At 39.8% G+C, this 21,662-nt stretch overlaps 1 protein-coding gene across 17 annotated transcripts in view; it reads right to left on the reverse strand.

Annotated features, from left to right (window-relative positions):
• Nucleotides 1–9,771, reverse strand: part of NUMB (NUMB endocytic adaptor protein) — a 136,287-nt gene extending 126,516 nt beyond the window's left edge. For 4 of the 17 annotated variants that reach the window (XM_074327248.2, XM_074327249.2, XM_019733382.3 and 1 more), the window contains exon 1: nt 9,680–9,771. The gene's annotated coding sequence lies outside the window, so the exon portion shown is untranslated. The other 13 variants (XM_074327251.2, XM_019733376.3, XM_019733383.3 and 10 more) reach the window with 7 other exon arrangements.
• Between the last annotated feature and the right edge of the window lie 11,891 nt (nt 9,772–21,662).

Genomic DNA, 21,662 nt, shown 5'->3' on the forward strand with positions numbered 1-21,662 from the left:
ATTTAAGTCAGTGAATTCATTTATTCTAAAATGCTTCCCTCAGCACTGTGAGCCTAACTGCCACCCTAGACCAAAAGGCCAACAAATTGTTATCTGGCGAATCAGTGATGAAGCAGAAAATTTTATTTAACTTTTATAACAAGACTATAAACAAAAAGCAATAGTCTCAACAAATGGCGCTGGGACAACTAGATATCCACATGCAAAAGAATTAAGTTGGGCCCCTTCTCCATACCATACACAAAAATTAACTCAAAATGGATCATAGATCTAAATGTAAGAGCTAAAACTACATAACTCTTAGAAGAAAATATAAGTATACTAATACATGGTGATGGAAAGAGAACTGACTCTGGGTGGTGAACACACAATGTGAGATATAGATAATGTATTTTACAATTGTACACCTGAAATCTATGTAACTTTACTAACAATTGTCACCCCAATAACTTTAATTTAAAGGGAAAGAAAGAAAATATAAGTAAATATTCATGACCTTGGATTAGGAGACAGTTTCTTAGATATTACACCAAAACACAAGCAAAAAAAAAAAGTTGGACTTCATCAAAATGAAAAGCTTTTATGTTCTAAAGGACACCATGAAAAAAGTAAAACCATAACCTACATGTTGGAAAAAAATATTGCACATCATATATCTTATAAGGCACTTGTATCCAGAATATACAAAGATTTTTTTATAACTCATAACTCAATAATAAAACACAAATATCCCCATTTTTTAAATGGGCAGGGAATTTCAATAGACATTTCTCCAAAGAAGCTTTACAAATGGGCAATAAAACCAGGTAACAATTCTCAACATCATTATCCTACAAGGAAATGCAAAACAAAACCACAATGAATTATTACATCACATCCACTATAATGGCTACAATGACAAAACAAAACAAAAACACACAGAGATAATAAGAAGTGGTGGTGAGGAGGTGGAGAAATTGGAATTCTCGTTTCCACTGCTGGTGGGAATATAAAATGGTATAGTTGCTTTGGAAAACTGAGTTAATATATGACCCAGTAATTCCACTATTAAGTACATACCTGAGAAATGGAAACACATGTCTGTACAAAAATGTCTACACAAATGCTCATAGCAGTTTTATTTGAATAGCCAAAAACTGGAAATAATCCAATGTCTATGAACAGAAAAATAGATTTTAACAACTGTAATATATCCATATACTGGAATTCTACTCAGAAATAAAAAGGGAATAAATTACTGATGCACAAAATAATATAGATAAAAATCTCAAATTAATTAGGCAGAGTAAAAGAAGCCAGACCTCTCTCTCAACAAAAGGAGAATACACCATACAATTCTATTTACCTAAAATTCTAGAAAATGCAAACTAATCTATAATAACACTCTGGGGGTGGAAAGAGATGGATTACACAAGAGCACAAGGAAATGTTTAGAATAGTATGTTCCTTATCCCAGCTGTGGTGTACAAATAGGTTAAAACTCATAAAATGGTATACTTTCAATATGTCCAATTTCATTGTATGTCAACTATATCTAAACAAGGCTGTTCAAAAAAAAAAAACACAAGAATGTATTATGTTGGGGGAACAGAAGTATACTAGTGTTTCTGAAATGGCATATTTGGGTAAAAAAATGACAGAAAAAGTACGCTGATAGCTTTTACAGATGAGGAATCTTTATTCAAAATGGTAACTGACCCCCTACATGGTAACAGCTGAATTTTCAGCATCCACTGATGGGGCAAATAGTTAAAACCAAAGCTACTATGAATTCAGTTTAGCCTTTAAAATAAAGATTTTAAAAATTCGTCTCAACATTTATATATAATATACTGGGGGTGCCAAAAAAATGTATACACATGACTTGTATTCATCTTTTGTTATTGGTATATATTCAGTATTACAATTTCAATAGTTTTTTCCGTTCTTAAAATGTGTATACTCTTCATATATGTATATGTGTATATATGTACAAAAGTTCTATATATACATGTATGTGCATGTATATTTTTGTCTACAGATATCTGATAAACAAATGGATTTGAGAACCTCTTACTAACTGCAGACAATATGTATATATGTACAAGTGCTAGATATATATGTACATATAGATGCATGTGTATATTTAGAATTTACTACTTTTGCCTACAGATAATATTTGATGAGCAAATGGATTTGAGAATCTTTTACTAACAGCGGAAAACATCCACCCTCAAGCCAAAGAGTTGCAGATAACAGACTGAGAACTATTGATAGGGATATTCAATGTCAAGGAGATTTAATACTAAAATATTAGCTTAAATAAAAGTAAGGTCTAATGAAAAATTTACCTAATAGGTTACATAGCTATATCTCACAATTGAAAAAAAATTAGGGATTATTTATGACACTGCTAATCTGAGTGTAAATAATTAAGAATTTACTGTGACTTAAAGGCAAAAATGCAGCTGTATTAAGATAAAGATTCAAGTTTTTCCACAGATTGACTGGACTAAAAATAAGACAACAGAGTCAAGAAGAATTCAAGATTGCTTTTAATATCTAATGAAGTTTAAGTTTCATAGTTCAACTTTATATACGAGACTTTTAAAGTCCATGTAAAAAAAAAAAAAAAACCACAGAAAAAGCTTTCACCTTCTATCCGCAATCCTGAATCCTTACAATAGTAGCTAACATTTATTAAACATTTAGTATGAGCTATGAATTATGTTATAGAATCCTCAAAGCGATTTATTTTACAGATGAGAAAACTGAATCTAAGAGTTAATGTGCTTAAGGAAGTACAGCTGGATTTGAACTCAGGCAATTAGAGTTCATTTACTTGTCATAAAACTCAACCCCCAATCAGGATCTCTCCATCATTCATTCAATATCAAAAAAAGATAAAACAAAGTCCTGACTATAAAAATGTACAACTTTATGAAGTGATTTAACCTATTACAAGTAACTTAAAATAAAATCCTCAACAATATGATAAAATACCAAACTGTATGGTTTCTAAAATTAGACTAGAATATAAGAGATCATTAGGGAATGAACAGCTTTTGGTGTAACATGTTAATGTTAACATTTTTTGAAATGATAACTAATTCTATAAATGGACATTTACAGTTCATTTTCTTGCCAATATTTTCAATACAGTATTTAGTACTGCATTCCTTGCAAGAGTAAGGAAGACTTGGCTATCGTAGAAAATATCATCCCTAAATACTACCAATAACAAATAATTTTCAAAAATAAGAATGAATCAACTCTTTAAAACAATTAACCATTCAAAAATTATGTTCATTAATGAAATTTAAAGAAAGCCTATTACATTATGAATGTTACGGAAATCACACAGCTGCTTTTATCAGAGACACTTTGAGATAATATAGCTGTTAACAGCTTTCTATAGATACAGAAGGATGTTTCTTTCACCTACCAAACCTTTAACTAAGGAAGGTACAGGACTTATGAAATAAAATGTACTTCTACTTGGAATATCGAAGAGGAATGTATTAACTGTAGGGAAGACAAACTCTTTCTAACTGGCATTTAGAACTAATTTTAAATAATTATATCTATAATGTTCAATTGTTTTTTCTAGTCGTAGGGTTAATGGATCCCACTGTTAAAAACTCTTGGAAGAGGATCAGATAATGATAGAGACAGCTAGTGACCACACAATAAAATATTAGCCTCATTTGCTGCATATTTTAGTCTAATCCAACAAACTAAACCAACCACAAAAACAAACTCAGGTAGTAAATGCTTAAAATGCATGTAAAATTTTAAAGTCAACTCTGGTTTTCCTAACTGCCATTAATCACAGCATCTGGACTATTAGCCCCCTTAGAAAGACAAATCTGTAACAGGGCTAATACTGTTATAATTATTAATAATTAACATCAACATGTATTGAGTGCCCACGATGGGTAAGGCATTATACAAAATGCTTTCCATTTAATTCTCACCATCAGCATGGTAAGGAGGATATTATAAGCTCCATTTTATGGATGACAAAACTGACACTAAGAAGTTTAATAAACTACCCAATTAGTAAATAACAGAGCCAGGATTCAAAAAGATGGGCATACAATTATAAAATTTGGACTTTGCCCGTTCTCTCATGCTTCCTCAGAACACAAATAATGTTTTTTTTCAATTTCATCATACGGTAGGTACAAATATACTTCTGTCACCATCAGGCTATTCTATGGTTCTCTGAGATTCCAGATTGAAAATGAAAGGTTACCTTGATTAAAGAATACAGACAGCTAAAATTCCTTATAACAAAGTCGGTTATATTAAAAGTAATTAAGTAAATAAACCTTCAGAAATGATGCAAAGCAGCACCCCAGGACACCACTGAAAGGTATCCGAGGTGTACTTGTGCACAGCTGACCAGGACACAAGCATCACGAGCTTTTACTTTTCTAAGGTCAAAGGTAGCCAAGGGCAATCTTAAATGAAGTTATGAGTTTTGCTCTTTTTTCTGTGTTCCTGGCTTGACTTTGCCTTTATTCAGCAGCCGAGCAGTGTCCTACAGCTTTCAATCCCTCTTCCTCCCTAAACCGGAAACCATCGGATCAAATCATCATTTTCCTAATTAACTACATATAGTACCTGAATTAAAACAAGTTACCACAACTAAGATTTTGCTATCGAATCAAAGAACTCAAGACTTTGATCCTGATTAGTAGAATGTAAAGTATCAGCAAGCAAGTGGGGAGAAACAGAGTTTGGGTGGGGAGAGAAGAGGAAGTCACTGAACATTAATTAGTAATATAGCAGTTCCTTGGTCAATCCATTTAAGATGACTGGGGGTCTCTTTCTATTGCTTAATCCCAGACTCCAGTGGAAAAGACCGGTGGGAAGGCTTGGCCTAATTAAAATTGCTGGGGACCTATTCCCAAGAGCTGCAGAAGCAGAGACAAGTGTCCGGCCTTCTTCTAAATCCAAATGATCCTGCCCAGGCTCCCATCCTCTAGGACTAGCAATTCTCAGTCTATTCACTTGTATTCTGACACGTTTTCCTGAGTGGAAGAAAACAAAGGAAGAGTTATAGCAACCAGTGGAAACTGCATAGAACAAAAAATACATCCATGGGAGAACGTTGCAAATAGGATCATCTTCCTTTACATATGTCACTCCAGGAAAACTGCCAAGAACGGCTCGCTCCTCTAGACATACTTCCTGCAGATCCTGCAGACTCCTCCTTACACACATGTCAGTATTCCCCTCATTCTCCCTTAGTTTCAAGCTCCGTTTTGCCCCAAGATTTTCAAGTGCATATTTTATAGTCTCAAAAATATATGGCAGTATCTTAATAACATCCTGTTTACCAGTACCTGTGTCTCACATCTGAACAAACCTCCGAAGGCTTAACATGGTATTTCCACTTTTAATACTGAAATTTCCAATATGTGGTATTACTGAAACAGATTTTCTTTGCAAATAAAGCATTTATCATGTCAAGATAAAAAAAAAAAATAAGAGATCACATTTTAAAAATATATTTAAGGAGTACAATTGTTTCCTTTCTCCCTAGCCCTATCAAGGAACCATCGCAGTTCAGATATTGGCAGAATTCAAGATCTATTCTGTAGAAATCAAAATCCATTAAACACAATAGATGTGTGTCGGCAAGTCCAAAACAAAATGTGGCTTTTCAAGTACTCTATTAAATAAGACTTTTTCTAAAGGTGGTAAGTTCACCAAGAGACCTTTTCTAATAAAAGGAATTCTCCCAGCAAACCAAAAACTAGATATAGGGGTTTTGTACTTTGACAGAACTAGATTTTTCAGGCACCAACATTTCCATTAGGATTTACTGGATGGATAATTAGAGGGCAAGAAGCAGAGACAGCAGAAGCTATTTAGAAAAAAAGGCAAAAACTTTATCAAAATAAAAAATAAACTTAACTCGTGTTAGTTGAACTTCACTTTTTAAAATCATTTACATGAATAATCTTTGACATGTGAAGCTGAGTCTCATTAAATTGTACAGTCAGGAGCACACAGTTTCTTTGGGATTTAAAAACCACTATAAGATTAAGAAATCTCACTGTAAAATGAGTTGAGCAATCAAAGCTATTCATAGATACATATGATTAAATTATGGATGAATAATAGCTCAATTGAATAAAGTCCATTTAGTAAGAAACAAGTAAGTAATCAAACTGGTCAATGTTCAAAATTATGAAGAATGAACTTTTATATTTTTCCCACATTTGAGTTTTAGGATTTTGCCTCCCTCCATCAGTTAGTAAAGAATTGAAGGAGTTACACAAATGTGCCCACCAAATGTATTACAATGTAATACAATGATTTAAAGAACCATTTTGGTGGTAGGGATTCTACATTTAACTCAGTGCAAGGAATTCAAAAGTTTTTATCTTTGGAACCTCTGTCACAAAAAATTAGTAAATTTGTTTTGTGAAAAGATTGCTTTTGTTTTTCAATTCAAACATGCAATGATTATATGTTTTGCGATCTTCCAAGCCAAAAAAAAATTTTTTTAACAAATTATAAAAATCTTTAATAGAACTAAAAATGATTTTTCAGAAAGGAAAAAATTATCTTAAAATCCTAATGCAAAGCTACACCAACAGTTTCCTCACAATGTCATAAAAATATTAATGAAAAGGTTACATAAATCCACTAAAGATTTTTAAGAGAGCTGCAAGAATTTCTGTTTTCAACGCTTCTTTTCTCTGTTCTTATGTCCATAAAAACAGATCTAAATCAACTCTAAGTAATAAACCATCTAGTTTTTTATAGAAAAATCAAACCAAACACAGCACAAAACATACATATATTCTCAATATATCTTAAAGTATTGTAGATTACATTTAGGTCCCTCAAACTAGTTAAATTTACATATGCCACATTCAGTTCATTCTCACAGAGAAAAACATCAAAACAAAGTACCTGCTTAATAAACTACTTTGTTGTGAAGCCTCTACCCCAGGTGCATTTTACTGTCAAGTATTATCACTATTTCTTCTCTCTTCAAAAACCCAGAAATCTAAAATACACAAGTAAAGTATATTTAGTTCGCTTAAAAATGCTTTTATATGTTTTGTATTAGTGTAAGGCCATGAAAAGTTTTAAGATACTTTTACTTCAAAAAAGAAACACCCTTTTGCTTTTTTCTTTTAAAATGTGTCTTATTTGGGTTTTGTTTATTTTCTATACATGAACTGTTCTCGAACCAGTCCATTTTAGTGTTAGTTGTTTACTGTCAATTTGTCTCTGTATACTTAGGTTTTTCACAGACAATGCTTTAGGGTACAGTGGTTAAAAAAAAAAAAAAAAAAGGGTAAACAAAAGGGCACAAGTGAAACAAAAGTGTACCACATCTGAGAAACACCACTCAATTTCATTTCTCTGCCTCAAATTCCCGTAAGTCTTCATGCCAAAGATTCTCAATATCTTAAAAGAGGCACACCACAGTAAGTGATAAGGCAAACACAGGAGAAAACAAATTAGAAACTGAAGAAATTTTATGAAATGTTTCACCACCTGAGAAAGAATTACCACAAAAAGAAGAAAAACAAAGAAATAAACAACAAACTCAGTCCCTAGATACCTCTGCTGAAGGACTGCTTTTGTTGCACTGCATGGCTCAAAACAGTTTTTCAAACTCTTCACTGTCAGAAATACAGTTTACATTGTGCCCTAGTACACACATGTATGAGAAAAACTTACAAAAACAATACTTTTCCTTACCATGTGCAATGCTGGTCAATTCTGTTCTATTTCATTGTATTTTTCAATGCTAGTGACAACCTACTAAAAATCGATTTTATAAACTACTAAATCATGATCCATAGTTTGAAAAAGAGGCTTAAAATGGAGTATCCCTTATTATTAGGATCTTTTTGCAATTTGCCTGTCTCTAGCAGAGGAGACAGGAATTTTAAGGTTGCTCCATTATTACTGTTTTCATTTAAAGCAAGTGGTTCTTAAAGTAGACCAACATAAGCATCACCCGAGGTAAAAGCAAATTCTCAGGCCCCACTCAGACCGACTGAATCAGAAGAGTGTGGGGCCAGCAGTCTTTCTTTTACCAAGCCCTCCAGGTATTCTGGTGCTAAAGTTTGAGAACCACCTCATTAGAGATCTGGTCTTTCTTCATACTCTATTTAACAATCCAGTACACAGTGCTTACTCTACACCAGGCACTATTCTAAAAGTTCTACAGATATTAACTTGTAAAAAAAACAACACTACGAAGTAGGAATTATTATTATCCCTATTATACAGATAAGGAAACTTTTGCACAGAGAGGTTATGTTGTCCAAGCTAAGAGGAAGAACTAGAATTCAAACTTATTTCTAATTTGGCAAGGGTATGCCTATCCTCTTCAAGACTCTCCTCTTTCTGGTTAAGTCCCCAGACCTACCCCTTTATACTCCTGCCCTTTTCCCTTTCAAATTCCCCATCCTGTCAATGTCTTTATTCTCTAATACTATTGCTGTCATCCTCAAACAAATTTTTTAAGCACTGCAATGCAAGTCAGTTACCCTTGCTCTTAGTACCTTTTCTCTGGTCCTAGATGGCATCTCAGTATTATGAAGCTGAAGTTTCTTCTATTTCTGAAGTTCTTAGAGCGTATTAATGGCCTCCCTGTTAATTTCTCATATCTACTGTTCTGCTCAGTTTCCACAAGACCACTGCTCTCTTTCTGAGCAACTTTCTCGTTCCCTCCTACTACGCCCCATCTTTCACTCCCTTCCTACAAGGAAATCATTTCTCCCCTCCCACCTGCGTATCATTTTGCTTGACTCCTCTCAGAGAGAATTTCCACTCCCCAGCTAGACCCCTCATTCCAGTCTCAAACCCGAACTACTCCTGGGGGATTTTTTTTCCTGGTGTCCCGGGAATCCTTAGACCCAGGAGTTCCCTGTCTAGTTTTGGGAGCCTAGACCAGCGGTGGGAGGCAGGGCGCTCCGGTTCCTCCCCAAGTGTTCAAGGTCTCCACGGGTCCGACCCGCTTTAGACCCGCAGCTCCTTAACTCCCCAGAAGCCCTCCTCCCTCCAACAGCCACTTTTCTCGGGAGGGTCCCCAGGCCCCTCCCGGCCTTTCCTCGACGCCCTTGCCTTGACCCAGGCCGCTTCCTGTCACCCGGACCCCAGCCGCTCTCTGTCTCCTGTCTCCCTCGGACCCCGGCCACTCCCAGTTTTCCGAACCCCCAGATCTCTCCGCTCGGGCAGCTCCCGGGCTGCCCAGACTCACTCGCACAACCTGTCCTGGGTCTTCCCGAGTCACCCTGCCCTCGGACCAGGTCGTTACGGGTCACCTCGGGTCACCCCTCTCTCTGGGACCCCAGCCGCTCCCGTCTCCCCAAGGATCTATCAGACTCATACATACGCGCGCACACACAACCGCGATCAGTGCCCCAGACCCGCGCAGCAGTACGTCCCAAGGGACCTCCCGGCCTGACCCGCTTGGGTCCGGCCCCACCTACCTGGCCGACGCGAACTCCGCCGCCTGGAGCGGGGCCAGTCTCCCACTAGCCCAGTCAGCGCGAACTCGCCGCCGCCCCCGCCTCCGCCCTGGCCCCGGCCCCGGTCGGACCCAACCCGCAGTCCAGGGCCCCCTCCTCTGGCCTCCGCCCCCGCAGCGCCGATCTGGAGTTTCCGCCCCGCGACGGCACCCAGACCTCAGGCCCGCGTCACCGGCACTCACCTGCCGCTGGCCCCGACCAACTCCAGCGCCACTGCCTCTACCTCGGCCGCCAGTAGCCAGCCACCAAGCGCCACCACCTCCCCCATGACAACAGGCCCTCCCCGTTTTATACTTCCTACCTCTCCATTGGATAGTGGGGAGGCGGCTCTCTGCTCTGATTGGTTGATTTACCTGTCCGTCATAACTTCCTTACCGCCCCTTTTCCTGGACCCGGTATTAGCCCCCGCCTGGACCTGGAGCGTTCTAGACCAAGCTTTAGTTGTAATTGGTTGATGGTTGGACAGTTCGAAGTTATGATAGGCTGTCTAAAGTGTCCGTTAAATCAAGTGGCAAGTGATATGACGGTCAGGTTGGTTCAAGCGCTGTTTGGTTGCGCAGTAGAAACCAAGGAAGGGGCAGAACCACACATCTGAGGTTACCGCGGAAGGGTTAACTCTTTGTTGTAGAGTTTACTCTGTAAACTCATCCCTTTCTCCAGCTCCCTTCCTATAAGGAGAAGCTTATCACTGCTCGGTTACTCGTAGGGTAGTACTTAGAAAACACCAACAGAAGAGGTTGTGTTTAAGAAGTGTTTCCCACTCCTTGGAAGAAAAAAACTATATAGATAAATTTCTTCTTTTCTCGAGGTCCCAATGCTGCCAGTTTCCTTGAAGTTCTTCCCAGAAGTCTCCATGTTAAAAGGCGAAGCACAGCCGTTTAGCAGAAATCGGTCCACTTCTGTTGCAATTATAAACGTCGTTAATAATCTGAAGTGATGTGTTGAGAGTTCTCCAGCTTCCAGATTCATCCCTGGCTAGCTCCTTCAAAGTGACTAGGCAGCCATCAGCAAGTTTGTACTAAATAGGCCACATTTTACCCTTGTGATGCTCTGGAAATGAGAATTCCTCTCCGCCCACCCTCAACTTGATTTTAATGTTCAACAGTTCTTAAATAGCCCTACTAGATGTGTGTCAGATACTTAAAAAGCTTGTCTTTTATTTTTTTTCCGAAACCGCTCCTCTTCCTAGCAGTCTAAATTAAGACCATTGAATGAATTGCAGTTCTTTTCTCACATTGGCACAATGTACAAGAATAAATGATTGCATTTTTTATTCATTTGGGTACAAATCACAGTAGGACGTTTGAGAAATCTGGTGTTGCTATTAAAACTCTTGTGCTCCCAGAAATATAGCCATCATTAGTTTTTTGCTTTTGTTTTTCATTTCCACCCACTTTCCCCGCTACTAAATAACAAAATGTGGTCCTGATTACTCGTTCAATTTCTAAATCAGATTTAAATGTACCTTCCTCACAACTCCACCTACAAACAAAAACCCATGGGCCATGAAACATAACCCAGGAATGGATTGGGACAGATCAAGGAGGCATTGCCTTCACAAGTGTTACTTTATGGTTGAAAACGTCCTGTGGGACCAAGAATTTGGACTTTGGAAATGCTGTGCTTTGCCCCTTTCTTCTTTCTCCTAACTCCTTGTCCCATATCTCTTCTACTTACCTTCCTATCCTTTGTAGAGCAAGCTTACAAGGAGTCTAAAACTGCATGGTACGTTATCCAGGAAAAAACACTGTCTATTTCCTAGCCTATATTTTAAGTCAAGGTTTAATAAACTATATACCTCTATCACCAGATTAAGCAGAAATTATTCCTCCAGTAACTGTACATAGCAATAAGGTGTCTTTTCCTAGTTATTTTCTGGAACTTTTCTCCCCTTTCTCTCATCCTCACCTTCCAATTTAGAAATAACCTCCCCTTCAAGTCAATGACTCATAAAAAGCCTGTAAAAGGAAAGTGGAAAAGCCAAAATAACTTCAGAGATGTCTGAATCATTCAACTGAGGGAAAGATCAGACATTGACCATGATGGAATCCAAGATATAAGGCAAGCCTGAACTAACATCCCATAACAAAGTAACACGCAAATGTGAAGATGCTCCAATGAGAAGGAAGGTATGCGTATGCCCTTTACACAGCCTTTTAATATATTACCAGCAGCTTTCCTCTCTCTAGTCTTGGCAGTATGCCCTACCTACCAATTTTAGAGTAAGTTAGAAGGCAATTAATGTCCTGGCAGATAGGAAACAATAACGTCACAGGAGGGCCTGGTCATTATTATGGTACTTTGGGTAATAATGGCTCTTGCACAGCCTTAGTGACTAGGTGTCATAGAAAACATAGAATTAGGCCAGCTCACTAAGAGGACTTGCCATCTAAGTTCAGGAACATAACAAAGTGACTATCACAAAAACAGGAAAAGTGCCACAAAGGTCAGCTAGCTATCTGTTCTATTTCGTACATACACACAAAAATTATTTATAAATATTTTTGCTCACACATGGCTATACGCTCTACTTCTCCCATTCCTTATGAAATTAAGAAAAGAAATGTAAAATAAACATGAACAACCCAGTAAGAAGAAAGAAAATCTTAAAAGAGAGGAGGTTTTTAAGGTCTATTCTTTGATCCAACAGAAGACTATTGTGTTCTTAAAGCCCATGCAGTACTAGAAAGGTGATTGCTTATACCCTATGTCTTGATTTTGCATGCACAAAGTAACCTTATCACGTAATTACTCCATCCAACTTCTCTTTTCTTTCCTGTGTTATGTGCTTCTCCACTCTCTCAAGGCCCCCTGTTAGAAAGCAAGAACACTGGAGTCGGGGAGTCTGCAGCTTTGTGTGGTGTGGCTGTCTGTGGAGGTGGTGCAGATAGTATCTGTTCAGAGCCACTTGAGCAAGACCAGGATGACAGGTATATTAAAGGCAAAAAAGAGCCTTTCTAAATCCTTATTAAGTGGAAAATGAAGGACTCAGAGTGATGTCCCAATATCTAAGGAGCAGTATGATTTGCTTCCGGCTTTACTGTATGCTGATGCTACATTTTGCTCTCTTTTCTTTGCTACTCCTGTCCTCTTTTCATCAGATCACTTTTCAAGGGAGCAGGATCCAAGTCTCCTTTCATTTCTATTTTAGTCTAGGGGGGGCATTCTCACTAGGGAAAAGCTCCATTTTTTTTTTTTTCAGATGTACCGCCCGCCCCTGCACCCCTGCATTCTACACACAGTTTGAAATGAATTAGAGAAACAAACAACTGGTGGAGAAGAAAATCACTCAGATAGCAGACAAGGGACAGAACTGCCTGCTGCTAGCAGTTGGAGAAAAGCCAAGATATCTGATAAGAGGTGGTTCCCTGAGTTAGGGTTCCCCGAAGGTAGAGGCTGACAGGAATGAAGGGATTGGAGAGGAGGGAGAGGAACAGTGGGGGGAGGGGAGAGGTAAGAGATGAGAGAGAGAGAGAGAGAGAGAGAGAGAGAGAGAGAGAGACCAGCAGAGAAGAGGGTAAAGAAAGCTAGAAAGAGAGGCAAGAGGCCACAGTGTGCTGAGCCAGTTTAGAGTCCTACTCCCACCTCCCTGGCTATGGACTTTATACCAGCTTACACAATTATACCGGCAAAGTACAGCCTCTGCCACTGCTTGAAAGGAGAACCATGCCAAAACTCTACCATGTGGGACAGACAGTTGCTTATTGCCACCTGGAAATCCTCCCTGCTGCTCTGGCACCAGGGCAAAGCTGACCAGGAAGGATAGATTCCTGCAGCCAGCCAACGAGTGTATCTTCACTTGATTTCATAAATGTGACCACTGGCATGAAGCTCTGGATGAACAAAGGGAAACTATGTGGAAGAAGATGTTTTTACCATTCCATACTCGGGAGCTTCCAGCACAGGGAAGTGCCAAGCTGCTTTCCATGCTAGAACAAAGCACTGTGGTTTCAAAGTTCAAGGCTCTGTTCCATGGATAGGAAGAAGCAAAACAAAAAAGATCTGTAGAAGAGAGTGTCCTCTTGGGCAGAACCATTTGCTTTTCAATTCTAAGGCTCAAGTGATTTTTCAATAGTACACCGTATCTTCTCATTACTCAATGAATGTGTTCATCCTCAAGAGAAGTGTGTGTGCCACTCTACCGTGGATGCTTTGCGTATTATAGGTGAGATGGCTTAAGTGCTTCTAGTATAAAACGGATGGGCTGCAGCTCTCAGTTCTGCCATTGTGCTATTTAATGAAGGTGCTGGTTACTATTAATATCACCAAATCTATGGGTGGACCAGCCATTCTTCTGCAGCAGGAAGTAGGCTGCTTAAAACACTTAGCATCATTTAAACTTTTGTCCATCCAGGAAACACAAAGAGTTTCCTGGAAACATGGCTGCACTCCAAGGATTTCAGAAAGTAGAATGCCTTCTAGAACTCCAGTGCCCCCGTCACTTGAAATCTCGTGAGAAAGTAGACTTGAACTCAAACTCTTGAACTTACTGTGTTCAAATCCTGGCTCTGCGCAGCACTTACGAGCTATGTGACTTTGGGAAAGTTGATTCATCTCCCTAAGCTTCAATTTCTTCCTTTATAAAATTAGATATGTATCACTTATCTTTTGCTACATAACAAAAGATAATGTACCCAAAACTTAGTAGCTTAAAACAACATTTGTTATCTCCGTATCTGTGGGTCAGAAATCTTGGTGCAGCTTAAGTGGGTCCTCTAGCTGTGGGTCTCTCACGAGGCTGCAGTCATCTCAAGGCTGGGTTGGCTTGGATCTGCTTCCCAGCTCACTACATCACTGGCGGGACTCGAGAGCGCACAGCTTTTAGGCTAAGGCCTTTGATCCTCATGAGCTATTGGCCCGAATCCTGGTGCCTTGCCTTGTGGGTCTCTTCACAAAGCATCTCAATACATGGCAGCTTACTTTGTCAGAGCAAGCAAGCAAGAGGGTAGGAGACAGGGCTAGCAAGACAGAAGTCATAGTCTTTTTAAATCCAATCGCAGAAGTGACATCCCATCACTTTTGCCACCTTCTATTAGAATCAAGTCATTAGGTCCAGCCTACACTCAAGGAGAAGGGATTATACAAGGATTTAAGTACCAGGACAGATCACTGGAGCCACTTTCAGAAGCAGCCTGCTTTACAATAATAATAATAATAATAAATAATACCTACTTATAGATTTCATTTAAAGAGTAAATGAAAGAAAATGTTCAATTCAGGGCCTGGCATATATAATAACTATTATTACATTAATGTTATTATTACGTATGTAATGATTGGTCTTTTCTCCCTTCTAGCTACTAGAAGGAAGCCTTTTATGAGGACTAAATGAGATAATCTACATAATTCAAGAAGGACCTGACACATAGTAAGTACTCAGTAGCCATCAGTTATTAATGTTATATGAGTGTGTGATATCTGGTTGCTTTTCCAAGCTACTAGAAGGATATGCTACGACTATGGTAACTTTTCAAGGATGGTCTTATTGTCAAATAATTTGTCTCATTTATCCTTGTGTGTCTTATCCCTCCCAGACCACAATTTCAGATTTCGGGTTCATAAAATATGACCAACAAAGCCACGATCCAGTCTAATTTCCTGCCTGCCCTATACTAACTAAGAAAGGTATGCTCAAAACCAATAAGATGAGCTAATTGTGGCAGTACCTCCTATATGCAGAAATCTGAGCCTGGCTCCATGAAAGTTCCAAAGAGAGGGGAGCATGCTCAGAATGAGCAGGGACTAAGCTGTGTGACCTTTGTCCCTTTCAAAGAAGCTAGTCACTGTGAGTCTGAGTTATTCCTCAACCGAGGATGACAGAAAGGGGCTCCTACCCAGGCTCTGTGGATGGAGTAAGGGCACCCAGGAGGAGGTTTCCATGCCTGGAGCAGTAAGAACCAAGACTGAAGAAAGGGCAATTGCGCAATTAGACAGTTGGAAGAAGGGAGTTCAGTTCACAAGGTGAAGGAAAAAGCACTAAGAGGTAGGAGTGAACCAGCAGAAGTGGGTTGAAGCTGTCTTCCTTATAAGGGAGGAGGATATTGAGGACTGGCCTGTGGCCAGAGAAAATGAGGAACTATAATCAAGGAAACCCCTTTACTCTGGCTTTGAGTCATTTCTCAGCGCGCACTCATGATACTATATGAAAAAGACAGGGAGGAAAAAAACTCCTAAAGTATAAATGATCTTCAAACCAAAACACTACAGCAAGACAAAACTTCAAGCGCATAGCTCATCTTATCTTCTCAGGCCAGGGGTATCTATTCAGATAATCTCTCCTCTGCTGCCTCCTCCCCCACCCCATATTTGTACATGTTTTTTCCTTGTGTTCCATGCAGAAGAAAAAAACTGTCCTCGCAAGGAAATGCCTTAGGACCCTTTAGACTGGAACTGTTTCCTGAGCCAGAGTCACCTTCTTGAGCAGCTTCTGCTGTGGTGTTACACCATTAGAGTTCAATAAATACTTGCAGATATTGACAATTTCCACCTCTGCCTCCAAATCAAGTCACCTGTGCAGATGTGATTTAAACAGGCCCACTGATTTTCTGATGCACCAGCCCTGACCCCTTCTCCTCCTGGGATGTTCCCAGACATTATCAGGTTTGTGCACAGAAAGGCTCAAAGCAGAAGTTGCTGAAAAAGTCCTATGAGGTTACAAAACAAGTGTGTGGCAATATCAAGTAAGTTCCTCTCCCTGCGACTTTTGTGTCCTCTCCTCCTAACTCTGTTTCCTCTGTGTTTGAGAAAGAGGAGCCCGTAAGTCTCAGTACCTCTCAGTGGCCAGAGGAGACATCTGTCTGATCCTCTGCAGAACGGCTGATTTTAGAAGGGAAAGAAGGTTGTGAGGAGATGAGGACGTGTTCCCAGGAAGTCTGCCTACACAATAGGGATGGTGGATTTATTTACTCAGCCCTTTCCTACAGGCAGCCAGAACAGCAGCCATTTCATTTTGCCTTCAGGAAGTGTATTTCGTGGTAGGCTTTCTTTCTTTTCCTGTTAGTTTCCTGCAAAAGGACATCGGTGTCTTCTCAGCGCAGCAGCTGATAAGAAGGAAGTTCTTGTTCAAGTGGAGACAAACATATTTCCCGCTCAGATTCAGACTATTCCGAGGGCACAGAGAACTGGGTCTGGATGTAGAAATGAAAGAATCTGATTTTCACACCTATTTCCCCTGGTGCCATCTTCCTAAAATACTTTCTCTAGTGGGATACAGTAATTACATCTTCCACTTGTGTAGAATTTCACACATTTCCAAGGTAGCGTCACACTGTACAGAAGCAGAGTCAGAGGCACTTTGGAGTTACTTTGGAAGGTGAATATGAGAAGGCTTTGGGGTCAACATTCTGTTCTGGGGAGTTTATACAAAGAGTACAGGTTTACCCTAAGTTGGATTCCATTTACTAGCTCCTACTCATCCTACAGCTCTCGCCTTCTAAGTTACTACAACAAGGGGGCCTCCTGATAGCCCCTCTGCCAGCCATGATCGATTGCGTGCCCCTCTTATACATACTACACTTCCATGTTGGAAACACACATCCCAATGTAAACTTGCTTAGTTACTAGCCCTCCTGCAGCCAGTCAGCATGGTGATACCACATCCATCCTGCACACAGCTGCCGAGCACAGGGCCTGGCCACAGTACTTCACTAAGTATTTAGTGAATGAATGAATCAGGAGTTGTCTCTAGGAGCAGCCTTGCCATCATTTATTTTGGGGTGGTGCTCTGGGAATTATAAAAAAGTATGTGCTAATTATCATATAATGATCACTAGTGGTTATAGTAATTAGCAGGTAAAAGCAGTGGTGGAGTATGACTAAATAAAGCCCTCCATCAGGATGTACGGAGCCATCCCTGCACTCCGATTTTGGAATCCCACTGCCAGTCTCTGTTGGACTCCCACACACAGGGTCATTCCTTTGGGGAAATTCTGTTCAGAGCTGTCAACGCTGGGGACAAGGAGAGCTCGATTTCCTCTGACTCGGTGAAACCATACTGGTCTGCAAATTAAACTGAAATATCAGGCCCATGGTGGCCCTCAGGCTCTGGAGACAGATTTCCCCATCAAGGGTCTGCATTGAGTCACCCCTCCTCCAGACTTAAAAGAACAAACAAAACACTGGGTGGTGAACACACAATATGACATATAGATGATGTATTACAGAATTGTACACCTGAAATCTTTGTAACTTTACTAACAATTGTTGCCCCCAAAAACTTTAATTTAAAAAAAAAAATTCAACTCCTCAGGATGAATGGTGGCAGCAAAGACTCATCCTGCTAATTTCCTCCTCCTCCCATGGGGGTCGGGGTTCGTGGCCTCCACGGGAACAAGAGGGCAATCGGAGAGAAGAGATTTTTTTCTTTCCATTCCTTCCTACCTCACAAGCTCTTGGCCTGTGGTTTCCTCGTCTTCTCCTGAGGGGAGAGGAGGACTGAGGACAGAGAAGGAGGAAAAAGAAGACAGAGGACACAGTACTTTCATGGCTCTGAGACTGAGGTGGGGAGTGTACCCTGGGATAAAGGACGACAAGACATGAAGAATCTCTGGAGATTCTGCAACAATTCTCACATCCCAGACATCCAAGCCACATCCCAGTTGCCAGGACACCAGGGAACCAGAAATGCAGTCAGTGGGAGGTGATGACAGCAAAGAAGCAGGCAGATCTGATACATAGGCCCCTCCAAAGAACTACGCCTTTGGCAGCACTGCAAACTCAATGGGTAATGAAAAGGAGTGGGCGTGGAGTGTGAGACCTTGAATCAGAAGGCCTATACTCTATTTCTAGTTCAGTCACCAATTCAGGGGAGAACCCCAAGCAAAAGGATGAATGTGGCTTAATCAGCTACCTATGTAGATGTTTGCAAGAGACTTGAAATCTCTAGATGAAAAGAAATGCCAGGAAAAGCTATTATTATTGAGTGTTGATTATATAGGAGCCAGAGCATTTGAGCTCCTGCATTGAAATCAGAGGCCACAGTATTTTCATTTTGGGTGGACCAGCGCCTGGAGATCTGTTTTCTAATAACCTCAGTTGAGAACAGGGTCATTATTGAAGTCCATAAGGAATACAAATGGAAATCTCATCACTGGTGGGTAGAAATTTCCAACCAAGCGCCCGTCATTTTTCTGTGCAGACAGATCCTGGCCAGGCAAAATTTGCCTACAGGGATGTGCAGGCTGTGACCTGATGACACTTCGCCCTCTCAGTCTCTCTCTCAGGCTCTCTTTCTCCTCTCTCTCTTTCATGTGCATAAAGCTACTTAGAAACTTTGACTCATCAAGGGACACTTAAGAAACTCCAAAATGATCACCCCCATTGTGAATCTCCATCTTCAACCACAGAGCCTTTTCCTTTTTATTTGACAGTTACATAACCCTGTATTCTTCTTCTCTATTCACCCCCGTGTATACTGCACTATAAATACACTCAGCTATTCATGCCTACTCCTTCCCCTGGTTTCTGTTCTGCAAACGGTTCAGATTGCCCTGTCAAAGGGATGTGTTAGTCATGGAGCTCTTAAGTGACAGAATATTCCCCTTCCTGCTCTCTAATAAACTGACTAGACTCATAACAGGACTTTAATCCAAGTCCACACAAACGCTTACCTATCCTGAATTACCTAAGCAGCAGCCATCCATGGCCACAGTCATCACAGGAACAGATATTATTTCTCTGCTATTGTATAAAGTGGTCAAAGGTTGTCTAGCTGATGCAGAATGAATCACTTCATAAAGCCCGAGCTGCTTGTAAACCAAGAAAAAGCTCAAGAATGGACATGTGACTGCTAGGCATTCTTTAGGGGGAGAGCCAAACTAAATCTGCAGTATCACAAATAGCATGGGTAAGATCAACAAATTCAAATCCCCAAATTCTAGGACTGCAATGTCATTTACAATCTTCCACTAGGGACAAGCTTAGGACTGATAAAAAGGAGTACCACTTCAAATTACAGGTAATAAATGCATGGAACTCTTATCCAGGAAGGGAATACAATCAGACTACAGAAAAGATCAGAGCAAATTTATGAACTGCAGAGCTGTATATGAGTGAACCAGCCATGTTTCAACCCTAGTCCTACATCAGAATCCCAGGTCCCTCTCCTAGTTCCAGGAATTCCACTTAACTAGTTTAGAGTAGGGTCCAGGGATCTGTATTTTATTTTTGCAAAGTTCCCCTAAGTGATTCTGATTCATAACCAGTTTTAAGGACCACTATTTGAATAGCTTTTTCTTTTTCTCCAAGGTAAGAGACTATTGAATGGACTATAGGTATGACCCAGCCCAGTAATACCTATGGTCCTAATTGTCAAACTGGTTGGTTAGTGGATGACAACTCAGACAGGTACAGCTGGTCATGGAACAAACTGCAGAGTAGCCATTAGACTCCGGATCCACTGGTCAAATCTAGTAGTGTCATAATCCTCTGGTCCCTGGCTCATTTAGAATCTTCCCTAAGACCTGTGGACTTTCCCACCTCAGGGATAAATCAGTTGGGGCTTTGGAAGGAAATATTCAGATTTGCTTCCCAGAATAAGGTACAGACCTCTTTAAACATTTCTCTAGTGGCTCTTTTTGCACAGTGCTTAGCAGAGTACAAAGCATTCATTCATTCAGTAAATATTCATTGACTAAAAATTAGACATGTACTCTATACTAATAGTTTATTGCTGAGGATATAAATAAGTAAATAAAACAATGATAAAACAGACCAGATGTGGTTCCTAGCCTCTTAGGTACTTAATAGGCTCTTAAGTTTTTCAAATTTTATTTTAGTGGCTGCGTACAGTGGAGTAGCCATGCCAGGAAACTTTACCTAAGAGTCATTCTACCCTCTTAAAAGCACAGCATTTGAGTTTTTCAGAAGATATAGCTAACCTGAGGCCAAAAACAACCATAAAAGGAGATGCCCATCTTTTCTTCTTAAATTACATACAAGTGAAGGATAAAAAATGAACTTCCAGAGGATGAGAACTATACTTTATTCACCTTTGGATCAGATATAGTGCCTCATGCATAGTAAGTGTTCAGTAGTTTTGAATGAGTGAATGAATGAAGCTTGAATCTGTTCTGCCACGTATTGTGTACCCTGTACAAGTCACAGAATCTTTCTGACCCTTCGCTTCCTCATGACTGGGACAGTAATTACCTTGCCTACTTGATATAGGGTTAGAAATCATATGTTTTAAGAATCATTAGCACTGTGGCTGGTGTAAGGCAGGGATTCATCAGATGGTTATGGTGATGGTACAAAATACAAGTAGTTATGCTGAGAGCTCAGCACCAGATAGTATGGTCAAACTGACACCTAGTGGTGCAATCTTAGAACGCGCACCAAAAGTATAGTCAACTGCCAGCTGGTATGAAATTTAAATTGGGGAATAACTAGGAACTAATGAGTACCTTGCTTTACATAAGTAACATTATTTAATCTTCATCATTTTTCTTTTCAATCTTGACTTCATATTACAATGACTTGTGAAGATTTAAAATGAACTGATTTCACCCTCAGAGATTCTGACTTAATTTGCAGGGGGTGTGGCACAGGCTGCGACATTCCAGAAAAGTGATTTTAACATGCAACCAGGTTGAGAAACACTGCAATAAATCCATAAGATAATAATCATTCTTCCCATTTTACAAACGATGAAAGTAAAACTCAAACTGATAAAGTAATTTATACAGTCACCTAGTTATTAGTAGCAGAAGGAAATTTGAACTTGAGTTTACCATTTTTCTCCTACATCCCCCTGTATGTGCAGAGGCTTTTGGAAATCTGATGTGCTCCATTTAGCTCCTGCCTGTGAGAGTCTCAAACTCAGAGTCTTTAGGGAATTCCACGACTGTGGAGTGAAGTACTCCAAACAACAATTTGGTGTTGATGGATGGTCTGGGCCAATGAATCCTCTCTCTAGACTCCCTCTTCCCAGAGCTTTAAACTCTACTGCTCTGTTGATGGAGAAATGAGCAACGTGAAGTTGTTTGACTCTGAATTGAATAGCTACAAGATACATTTAAAACTCTTTTTCTTTTCTAAGGTCATGGATATGTTAGAGAATTAAAACAGATTAATCCTCCATTATTGAGTTCCGGAAAAGAACTGCCTGTACCACTACTGCACACTTACGTGTTTGGCCAAAAACAGTTGAGGTGATAGGTATGAGCA

This window comes from Rhinolophus sinicus, chromosome 3, assembly GCF_057876585.1.
Source record: "Rhinolophus sinicus isolate RSI-liver-muscle chromosome 3, RSI-T2T, whole genome shotgun sequence".
Lineage (NCBI taxonomy): Eukaryota > Metazoa > Chordata > Mammalia > Chiroptera > Rhinolophidae > Rhinolophus > Rhinolophus sinicus.